At 40.8% G+C, this 11,913-nt stretch overlaps 1 long non-coding RNA gene across 1 annotated transcript; it reads right to left on the bottom strand.

The window, feature by feature from the left end:
- Positions 1–8,997: 8,997 nt before the first annotated feature.
- Positions 8,998–10,290, bottom strand: LOC116726843 (uncharacterized). Its single transcript, XR_004340694.1, has 4 exons — positions 10,040–10,290; positions 9,861–9,937; positions 9,526–9,594; positions 8,998–9,422 (listed from the first exon to the last, which is right to left on the bottom strand). It is a non-coding gene; the product is annotated as an uncharacterized LOC116726843 (long non-coding RNA).
- Positions 10,291–11,913: the final 1,623 nt, after the last annotated feature.

Below are 11,913 nucleotides of genomic sequence, written 5' to 3'. Positions count from 1 at the left end.
TTACAATTTTCTTATTTCCTCTGAGAATGTGATGCATCCAGAACCATTGTCCACTGGTGAGATTTACTGACTTACTTGAACAATTAAGAACAACCAAGTTAAAGCAGCCTGAATAGGCAAACCTCTGATCTTGCAAGATGTGAGACCTTTAAAACCAGGGCCGTGCAGAGACCTTTGGAGGGGCAGGGGCTCAAAGTTAAAAAAGGGCACATTGAACAAGATCTTAAAACATTGTACAACAACATAGCAACAACCCATATTAATCAAGACTTTAATTGGATCCTACTGTATCATTGCCATCACGTGGGGACGATGCAAAGCAATTATATTTTCCCCAAAACGTATAAAGTTGCTGTTTCTGCTGCTGACAGTCACTCAGGGCTGAGCTGATCTGAGACTGTAGCTGCTAAACAGACCAGAGGAGAGAAAGTTGCTGGTTATGAAGTTATGAAATAAGAAAATCTGCTGCCATTTTACTAATTAAGCCCTAATAATATCTATTTAACCTCTAGAACAGAGGTCTCAAACTCCAGTCCTCGAGGGCCGCAGACCTACAGTTTTTAGATGTGCCACAGGTACAAAACACTGGAATGAAATGGCTTAATTACCTCCTCCTTGTGTAGATCAGTTTTCCAGAGCCTTGCTAATGACCTAATTATTTTATTCAGGCATGGTGCCTTTGCAGGTATTTAAGTTATTGAGGAGCTCATTACTTTTTTCTGAATGTGCGATAAGAAATGGTCCGTTTTGTGATATATATATATATATATATATATGGCTGGAGCAGAATCATCTGTATTAGACAAACTTTAACATCAGAAATGCTGCAGGCCACAGGACAAGACGTACGAGCGTTTTCCTTTGATTTTATAATCATATTGGTTAAATTGCCAATAGGAATTCTGTTGGAAAGTTAAATATTTCATTTTCTTCATGTATTAACTTAAAATTGGACTATTATTATTCCTACTTTCAGAAAATGATTGTAATTCACAGACATGTCCACTAGATGGCAGCAGCACTTATGACAGTTCTGCATGGTGGCAGGTTTTCCTCTTCTTCCTCTTTCTTGTGCTGTGTGTTTCTTTTTATCCTACACTGGGAAATGTTTAAATAAAACTGAATAAATATTTCTGATTGTTTTAATTATAACCTATTGTCATCTATTTCCCTCCCCCCCCCCAAGATCTGCATCAAAAATAAACACATTCCCTGTAAAAACACATCCGATCTCTAAAGCTGACGCATGTCACAAACCTTGGCCAGCTTTAAATGTAAAGTAAATTCAGCAGGTCCAATCAGGGAGTTTTCTGCTGCTCATGTATGTGAGTTTGGGGCTGTAGGAGTGGGGGGTGGGTATCTAGTCCAGCTGGTAAGCGCGAGTGTGTCCTCCAGGTCACTCTCCTCAGGGGAGCACCTCTTTTGTCCCCGGGGTCCTCGGGACAGGAATGCTCCTCTAATGTCCACATGAATAAATGCAGCTCTGTGACATTTCCATGTGTCAAACAAGAATTTTTTTTATTTTTATTTTTTTAAAGAACTCTGCCGGATTCTCCAAATTGGCATTTTGATCGGACACATTTCCATATGTCACCATCACCATTCGCCGCGCGTGAGATGATGGGGCTCCGGTCTGCCCCCCCCACGTATGACTTAATGTTTAACAGGACTACGCTGATGGTTGGAGAGCGCGCCCGTACCGTGCGAGCCATGAAACCGTCAGATTTATTTTTGCTCGAAGGTAAATCAAACAGAAAAGCACTGAGGTGTGCAGCCGTTTTAGCGAATGATCTAAGCCTAATAGTTTCTCTCAATCATCTGTCTGCGCTCTTTTGTGAGTAATATGTAGATAAAGCCCAAACATCAAGAAGATGATAGTCCTGAAGCGATACCCAGGGTTGATGCTTACTAAATGCAAGACATGACTTATAAATGGGAACGTCTTATCAATTTTTAAAGGCCAGGTTATTGACACTAACCTGACTTATTGAGGTTATGGAGAGGCCATGGTAATGATTCCCTAAGCTTTCAGTTACAACACCAGAGGGGCCGGCTCTTGCTTTAAAATATTGGACGGAGGCAGGCTTTACTGCTCCAATGAGCATTAGTATAATGTCTCCTTTGTCAATCCCTTCTTATTGCTTTGGATATTAGTATCCCAGCTTGCAACGTATAAATAAAAACACGTTCTCTTCTGTTTCATTTAGCCTGCACTTTCTGGACGTTTAAATCATTTCGGTCATTTTAACCTTTTCCTAACATCGAAAGGCTAATCGTTTATTAGTCCACCCACATGCGCAAGATGTCCGTTTACCTCCCTAAATTTTTTTTGGAGTACTTTTAATGGAAATGATGTCAGGTGGTGGATTTACAGATCTTTGTGGACAGTTGTCTAGACAACGTGCAGGTTGGAAAGCCCATAATGGTACAAAGTTGGATATGGGTGGGGCAAAGAAGTCTGATAGGTGTAATATGCTGATCTGAGAAGGATTGTTGGGTTCAGATGGTAAAGTCTAACAAAACTTGCAATTACTTATCTTAATGGCTAGAGGAGCTACAGATTTGGAGTAATGCCTATAAGCAGACACATCGGGACCGTGGTGGTAGGAGTTCGTCCCATAATCAGTGGGTTGCCCACCGTCTGTCTTAGTCGATGTGTCCTTGGGCAAGACACTTCACCCACCTTGCCTCCTGGTGGTGGCCAGAGGGCCCGGTGTGAAGCACTTTGAGTTCCTCTGGACTTGATAAAGCTCTAAACAAGTACAAACCATTTACCATTTCTGAGAATTTAGTGCAACACTTCTACATCCATGTCTTGGCGGATCGCCTCTTCTTAGTCGACGGCTGTTTTCTGGCCAAAGTCAAAGTTTGTGTATCTTGGTGTCTTGTTCACAAGCAATGGGAGATGGATAAGTGGTTTTATAGTAAACTGGGAGGTGATGCCAGGGTGAAGAAAAAGGCTGATGGAGGAATCTGGTTTCAAACTATATGATTTGTCAGGGAATATTTCTGTTATGCAGAGATTCTGGCAGAGTTTAACAAAGAAACTAAAAGGACAACTTACAGGGAATCACATGGCAAAATGATCAGCAGAGTAACGGACAGAAACTATGAACAATGAAGCCAGAGAACTACATGTGCATAATTAGCACAAAGAAGCCGAACTGAGACTCAAAACAAATGAAGGAGTGAAATAATAACACTCATCTAAGAAAGCTAAATCCAAATGTACAAAGAACAGGAATAGATACAGGAACTACAACACAAAAGGAGTGAACAAACAGGGCAAGAGCTTGTCAGCAATAACAAATACAACAGCCGATGAATATGGCAAGACCTACATAATACAAATACACAAGGAGTCGACTAAATTATTATTAAACAAATCGAAATGGGGTTTCACGGACAGTTCTTCAGGTATCACATATATAATGCTTGATCACATGGCTTATTGGAAAAGGGAATTTCTGGAATGTTCCCCGGCATATCCCAATGGAAGGAGACCCAGAGGCAGACCCAGAATTTACAAGAGAGATTTAGGGTGATTTAATCCGATAGAGTCGGTTCGACTAGGGACCAAAGTTGCAACATTTGTTACACTTTCAGCTGCTGTGGTTTGCTTTCACCTTGCCCTGTGTCAAATGACCCAAACTATTTAAGAATCTTGTCCCATCCCCATTCGGCTGTGGTGGCGCTCCGCCAAGAACCACTGAAGGAAACGAGACGTAGACCTCTGAACAAGACACCGAGCGCAACTTCCATCTTCAGGAAATGTAAACAAAAATGGAGTAGAATCAGATTTTAGTGGTTGTAGGCTTTATTATTTGTCTTTGGTGAAAACTATTTCGGCTGCTAGCATTAGTCTCTCGTGTTTGTTTTGGTTGTATGTCTTATTCACTTCACTTCGACCGAACCAAGACCTAAGTGTTTAGACGGACCAGAGTTCACTTTTTTGGCCCGCATCAGAGTTCGACCGCACATTCACACCTCTCCATACAAACCAGACTTTCTAGGCAAATGAAGTAGAGTTAGATCAGTGGTGCCCAAAGTGGGTCCTGGAGGGCCCGGCATCCTGCGTGTTTTAGTTCTGTCCCTGGTTTAACGCACCTGGATCCAATGATGGCTCATTAGAAGGTCTAAGAAGAACATTGACATGCTGAAAAGATTGCTACTACCACCAGGGAGAGAACTAAAACGTGCAGGATGCCGGCCCTCGAGGACCGACTTTGGGCATCACTGAGTTAGATTAATGCGAACTGGCATTAATGCACCCTTAATGTCCTTCAAGGCCCGACAAGGCCCTGGGTCTCCCTAGGAGCAGCTTTCTGAAGGGAGAAATGTGGGTCTCTTCCACAACTCAAATTATACATCCATAAGGTTTATGAAGTTGGTACCAAACACAGCTCTTCTTCCTGACTATCCCAGCATTTACTGTGTAAACATGAGCAAATTCTTACCAAAAATGTGCTTGTAAGGGCAAACACTTTCGACAAAAAACATATTTGCCTTCTAAGCTATTCTTAAACAAAGTATGAGTTCCTTCATCGTATGAAATCCTTCAGATACTCTGCACACAGCAAACTAAAGTAAAAAAAAGTTGACAAAGTTAACATCCTAGACTCTGTACGGGATTAAGCGGTTCTGTCAAGGAATAATCGCAGCATCACATGTCATCGTGATTTCTTTTTTCTTTTTTTGTTGTTGTTGCAGAAGTCTTCCTAATCCCTAAATCTGCTGTAAAGATTACACATATTCAATCTTAAAGGAAACTTTTCCTTAATCTCTCACAAATCCCCGCAAATCACGGATCCGGCGTGTCTCACGTTCCTTTACTTAAAAATATCTCCCTTTACCACAGTAAACGCATTTGGGAGAATAAAACTGCAGTGCCCGCTGGATTTTATAAGCTTTCATGTTTAATGCTTAGGTTTTATTTCTTTTGGAGACAAAACACACTAATGTTTCTAATGACCTTAAGATAGAGAGGGTTCCTGAACACGCACTTATGTAACTAGAGATTTTTAAATCAGCCTTGACAGTTAAATTAGTAAGCAAAAAATATATATATAAAAAATATATACTTATATGAAAATAAGCTCAAATGCTGAACTTCTGTACCAAAAGAAATGGAATAGGATTAATTTGAGTGCAGAGCTTAGAGTACTTTTTTTTTTTTTTTTAGACTTAATGACTTTTACTAACGAATCTGTCTTGGAGTGTAAAAAAAAATGTTCGCTGCCCTGTAGGAGATGTTAATAATGTTTGAGGCTCTCCATTGATTGCCTGTCGATACAGTGGTGCTAACGTCAATGTCCAATGTCAGACACTTGGTCAATGTGTTGCCTTATTGCTTTTCTTATAGACCAGTCTGATTTTTAACCACTGAAACGGAAAGAACTCAATCATTTCTTGGTCGTTGCAAAAGAATCTCGTAATCAGGACCAATTAGTATGGCGGCATATCGCACGGAGCTGAAACTCTACAGAAGAAGGATTTTCAAATCGGATTTTTTTTAAAAAGATGGGTTCTGTCAAGAAGTTATGTGTAGCCAGTGTCTTATCTACAGCAGATAGGATCTTATTTCTGCATGAATACAGATAGATTGTTAGATAGTACACGGATCGCTAAAGCAAACATGGAGTTTTAGCTTTACTTACAGTCACAGAAATGTTAATTTGGTTCACGAAAACACTAATGAATCAACCTGTGAGATGCTCTTATGAAAACAAGGTTATTTGCCCACTTACAATTTCTTTCCTTTTTTGTTTTTGTGTCATTTTCTTGTTTCAGATCATCAAAGAAATGTTAAAAAAAAACTAAATAAACACAGACAATCTGACCAAATACAAAAAGCAGCTATGAAGCAAATTACTTCAACATTATTTCTTCATTAAGAGATACAAAGCTTCACCAAGCTACGTGAAGAACCATTTCTCTCTTAAAATCAACTTTTCTTCTTTGCTGAAGAAGAAACGATGGAGGGTTTCCTCCCATGTTTAACGTCATGCCACATCATCTCATGTGGATATAACTCAAGACTTTGACTAGACTCTAAAACTTTCCTTCTGTTTTTCTTTTTTAGCCATTAAAAGGTGAGCTTGGTGTGTATATGTGTCTGGATCGTCGTCCTGCTGCATAATTCAGAACTATCATCCGTCCTAAACGATCACGGTAAAGTGACTGTACAAAAACTTCCATTCGTGTGTCAGAAATGGGCTAAACGTGTCCCACATAACTACATACAGTATATTTTATTCTTCTGGCTGCTGCCTCCATCACAAAAAAAAAGTCATCAAAATAACAACAAAATGTGAAAATCACAAATGACTGTGAAACCTGAAGCATGTTGACTACAGTGCAATGCGATATCGGTGCTGGTGAGCCACGGCCACCTTGCTGGAGCTTCAAGGTATTGAGTTCTGATGAGCCATCTCCTCCCTGTGCATATTATATGAGAGCTGTGGGAATCCAAATGCAACAATATTGACACTGTGCAATTAGGGTGGGGTCATTAGGTCTGGTGCTTTTATGCAGGAGCTGCATGACAGGAATGCCGCCTTTCCGGGAAGCAGAGGAGTGTCTACATTTTTTTTCTTCTTTTGTTTTGGACGGGGGTACATGGGCGGAACGCTAAAATTACAATTTCAACTAAATGCAGTGCAGTTTTAAATTACAATTTTTAAAAAATGGGTCAAAACTTGAATGACAAACTATTTATTTAACCAAACAAAACACATGGATCTGCTTAGTAAGTGATCCAGTAGATTTGTTTGTTTCAGTGGCTTAGGGACCTAAACGATTAGCTTATTTAGCTTAGCATAGCTTAACTGTTTACAACTCTATTTTTTTGCTAACGCTATGCAGCTAATCCACTCAAAAACCAAACTTATTGAATCGTTATAGACTACAAATTGCAAACAACTGTTTAAATACCCCTCTTGCCACTTCATGAAGAGATTTTTTGCCCAGTAATCTGAGGCTGTTTTTCCCTATTATTACTAAATATCATATACGGATGTATATGATATGCCGTCAACGTAGAGATTTGAAATTAGCCACTTGGCTATAATCTCATGTATTTACATGTAAATGTAAGTTAATATGTGATGTCCCATTAATTTTTTATTTAAATAATCAACAATGGTCGTTGCTAAAGAACAAAAGGAGCATTTCCTTCATCGACCATCAGTGTGGACAAAACGCTAATCTATGTCTGGTATGAGTAGTTGAAACATGACTGAGACCTTTGTGATGACAATTTACTGACTTTTTCATCTTTCAGATTTTTTTTTGTTTCTTCCTTTACTGGTAGGGGCGGTCAATCAGATTTCAGGGGTACCAGGCGACCCGCGCCACCGTTCCCCGCCCCCAACGTGAGGCTCACACCCTCTCCTGAACCTCATCTTAATTAGAGAACAGGAGGAGGGCTGGCTAATGAAACAGATGGGGCACCCGGGCAAAAAGAGGCCTCTGAAGCCTGCAGTCGCCGGGTGCCCTGACCCCGGATCAGGTCCTCATCCTCTCTGCAACTCTCAGGCCACCAAAACCACAACCGGCAGAGGCTTGAAAAGTGGCGGAAGCTTTTCAAATGACTTGATTGGATTTTTCTCAGACAATAAGTGATTCTTCATAGAGAGTCGCACCACAATGCAGAATTAGCTTGTGTGTGCGGAGCATGGCTGCCGTCGTCACGAGGGGCCGCGCCTGAGAGGCCGTTTGCTCGTCTAGAATGACCGCACATCTGCTTCCAGGCCAGCTGAGATTAGCTCTGGACTTTGATTGGGTCATTCTATTGGGTGCTGGGCTGCCTCCATAAAAAAACCTTTTGTGTCTACCTAAACTTTTATTTCACACCAGTTGGTTCTTTTTTTTTAGTTAAGTACATACTCTCCAAAATGTACGTTTGGAGACGTTAAAAAGGAAAACTTCCTGCTTTGACGTGTTTTATTTACACATTGTGCTCACCTTGCACATAAATCCAAGTACGCCTTGCTGCAGCAAACAGAAAGGGCCGGGGACGGACCGCTACTAAAACTGGCAGCTCTACATGTTTTCTGAAGTGGTTTCAGGTCTTCACAGATTTCAGCTGATCATGTGGTCCCTAACTTTTGTGAATACTGAGAGTCCGCCGTCCTCAAACCTGGACTGAATCATGGTTTGATTACAAATTCTTTGAAGAAAAAAAAAAAAAGCAAAAACAAAAACACTTTATGATTTGTGAAACCGTAATTCCGTTCATGTGAGCAGAAAAGTGGGGATTTCTAATTTTCTCCAAGTTTAGCTAATTTCCCGCCTTGTTCTTACCAACCCACGATCATGTCTCATCTTGTCTCATGAGTCGAATGTATTTTAACATCTTAGTTTGAAAGAATCCACATAAAGTTACGTAACAATGCAATGACTTAAGGGATGGTAGCTTCTGTCTTGGTTCTTTGTTGACCACAGTGTAGCTTTATCATTTTATGATTAAGTCTGGTTGTTTTTGTTTATTTTTCCATATTTCTCAGTCATTGCAAAAATATTTCAGCCAAACTCTTATTGTAATAAATTATTTTGTCAGTAATGTCCGTCTCATGTCTTCATGCCGGGCAACTGGAAGGTGTTGCTGGTGAAAGCCGTCCTGACTGGTGCCGTCTCTCTCTGCTCACGTTTCCTGTGTGTCACTCTGGTTAACAGCAACTGAAGAAGCAGCAGGCCGCGAAAAAAACTCTCCACAGTCTCGGCTCAAACTGGAGGAAAGGTTTTCAGAAGTAAGAGTCAGAGCTGTGAAGCTTTAAAGGCGATCGGTTTTTGCTCCTTGGAGTTGACCGACATGATCCACCAACTGGTTTAGCTTCCAGTTCTTCCAGTTTGTTTTATGGGTTATGACTCCACGAAGGAAAAAGAGCGTTCTCTGGGTAACATTTCTACCCAACCTTTCAGTGAATCAGTTGAAGCTAAGGGTCGAAGGTCAACATCAGGATACTTCTTCAGTGTGACTGGCTTGTGTTAGTTTTTAAGATGTGAATTTTGTATTGATGTAACTACAAATTAATTAACACTTACTAAAACAAATACATTTCTTTTAATCCTGTTCTCCAGTTTGTGCTTTGATCAGTCATGAAGTTCTATTAAAAATGTGGGCGTTCCTTTAATATATAATGTTTCCACAAATGATTATGGTAAAAAAAAGAAAGACTTCAGAAATAACAGATTGAAAGAAGAACATTTTATTAAACTCAAGAGTTACAGCAGTGATACATTTTGTGTTGTGGAGCATTAATAATAAAAACAACAACAAATAGAAAACAAATCTGCCTTCTAACTATTTATTCTGACATTTTGTTTTGGCTCTTGAATAATCAGAATCTCGTCTCCAGCCAGGCACCAGAAATCTCGCTGTCCGCTTCTCGAGTCATTGATGTTTTGACAGCAGAGTCGAGCTAAGGAAACAGAAGAACAAACTTGAGAAACGCAAAGTCCAACGCACGTTATTAAATGCTGAAACTTTTCTGAGATGTCTCAGCAGCTTCAGTTTCTGCTCACCTACCTGTTACATCCAGAGTAATGGTGTCAGGTGAGGTCCATCTCCCCAGCGGTCGGTCTGCCTCAAACCTGTCACAACGGGGGGGAATTTAATGAGAATTGTTTACTGCACTGTATGTATAAAAGTGTTGTAGCGTTGCTCACTGTAAATCAACTTTTTGCACATTAAAATTTGTTTCTTTTATTTGCTTATATGATCTAACAGGAAGCAAAACCAAGGTTTCAATTCTTGAATAATTAAGAAAATAATCTCAACTATAGAAAAGTTAAGGTTGTAAAAAATGTATTTAGTACCAACAGATGGTGTGTAAACCTGGGGCCACTGGATCGTCTACCTTTTTTGGCAGGCAGAGTATTTTCGTTTCAGTCCTCAGTCCTCTCTGTCTTCTCTCGCCTGATTGGTCCAGTGATGCTGGGGAGTCATCACATGATCAGACACACATTCCTTAATCTCTGTCTAAATGACAGATTATTGAAAGAGATTTTCTGATCAAAGTCATCATCATGTCCTCACCTTTCCCACAAGCTGTTACAACCAGTAGATCAGCAGGTGGAGCAGGTCTTCTGCTTTAATTGTTGGTCAACTCCAGTCATCACATGAGTTCACAGAGAAATGAAATAAAGAGAGAAGATAAAGTGAAGGAGGAAAATATGCATGGACAGCAGACAGTTTCTAACTTTCAGTTCAGCTCTCCGCAGCTATATTTGAAATGATTAATCATGTTGTGTAGATATAAATGTTCTTACTTTTTTTAGTCAACTGGGTTCTCTTATCTTCCTCCACCTGACTGGTGGTGCTGAAGGTGGAGGATTACAGGCGGAGGAGATCCAACCTGGGACGACCAGAGAATCAGAGATCTGAGAAGTCTGAACCCGAACCAGAGACTAGTTTGGTATTTTTTTAATGTCTATTCATCTTCTGTGATTTTGCTGTGTTGCAACACATGAACATGCTGTTAGCCATATAAACTATTTGTTTCATGAGATTAATAGTTTATCTACATAAAACTTTACTCCACATGCTCTCCATTTCCTTTCCTCCGATCCTGTTCTCTAGTGTCTCTCTGAATAAAAACTTTTAATTAAATCCTTCAATCATAAATTCTGTCTATGTTCTCCTTTGTCTTCTAATTTCTTATTGTCCTGATGCTTTAATTTGGTTTCTAATACAACATGTTGTCAGGCAAGCATTCCTTACTTAATGTAAACTTTAACTCTACATGGTTGAACAGTTTCTAAATTACTAATAGTGAATTTCTATTTCTACTTTTATTTAGTAAAGCTGATGGTCCCCACCACCAGCAGGAGGCAAGCAGTATCATGTGAATGTGGAAAAACGTACGAGCAGCGTGAAAAACAAGGGGTCCAGAAGGACAGGAACCACATGGACGACGACGAAAGGATCCAGCGATGAGCAGCTAAAACCTGAAAGATTAAAAACTTGGAGACTGGATTAGTGGAGGAACAGGATAGAACAATTTACTATATCGGAGAGCACAGCGTGGGGAAGAACCGCTATTTCACCCTGAAACATGGGGGAGTTGAGAAGAAATCGCAAAGATGAAGAAACCTCCGGTGCAAGGCGCTACCTAAGGCTTCCTCAGACCTGCCAGGATCCTCACCATCTAAAATGCTACATCTAGCAGCGGGATAAAGAACAGCCCCGGTGCAAGGCGCTACGTAAGGCTTCCACGGGCTTGCTAGAAACCCATTGGCTTTAATTTTAAAAAACCCCAAAAAACAGAGAAATGATGATGTCCTAATGTGACTTCCCAAATAGGTCTTCAGTTTTTACGGATCCCAATCTAATCAGAGTCACTTAAAACGTAGCGAGGTCTAAACCACACGTGTCTGGAACTCGCTCTTGCTGTCGTTCCACCAGATGTTGAAGGTGTTGGTTCCTCTTCTTTGTCCTTTTCAGTCTCCATCCGGAAACGGAAGTCAGGGGATGACAAAGTTGGATTTTCACGGTGTGTTGATGGTGAAGGACTGACGTCAGGGGATGAAAGAAAAGGATCCTCTTGCATCGTCCCTCGTAAGGGACTGTGGATAGGGGATAACAAAACAGGAAGTTTACGCACCATTCTATATGAGGGACTGAGGACAGGGGATGACAGACCAGGATCCTCACACGCTGTCCTTGGTGAGGGACTGTGGATAGGGGATAACAAAACAGGAAGTTTACGCGCCATTCTATACGAGGGACTGAGGACGGGGGATGACAGACCAGGATCCCCACACGACGTCCTTGGTGAGGGACTGTGGATAGGGGATAACAAAACAGGAAGTTTACGCGCCATTCTATATGAGGGACTGAGGACAGGGGATGACAGACCAGGATCCTCACACGCTGTCCTTGGTGAGGGACTGTGGATAGGGGATAACAAA

Source organism: Xiphophorus hellerii, chromosome 10 (genome assembly GCF_003331165.1).
Source record: "Xiphophorus hellerii strain 12219 chromosome 10, Xiphophorus_hellerii-4.1, whole genome shotgun sequence".
Taxonomy (NCBI): Eukaryota; Metazoa; Chordata; class Actinopteri; order Cyprinodontiformes; family Poeciliidae; genus Xiphophorus; species Xiphophorus hellerii.
The sequence above is the reverse complement of the archived record's forward strand: the minus strand, read 5'-3'. Positions and strand labels throughout refer to the sequence as shown.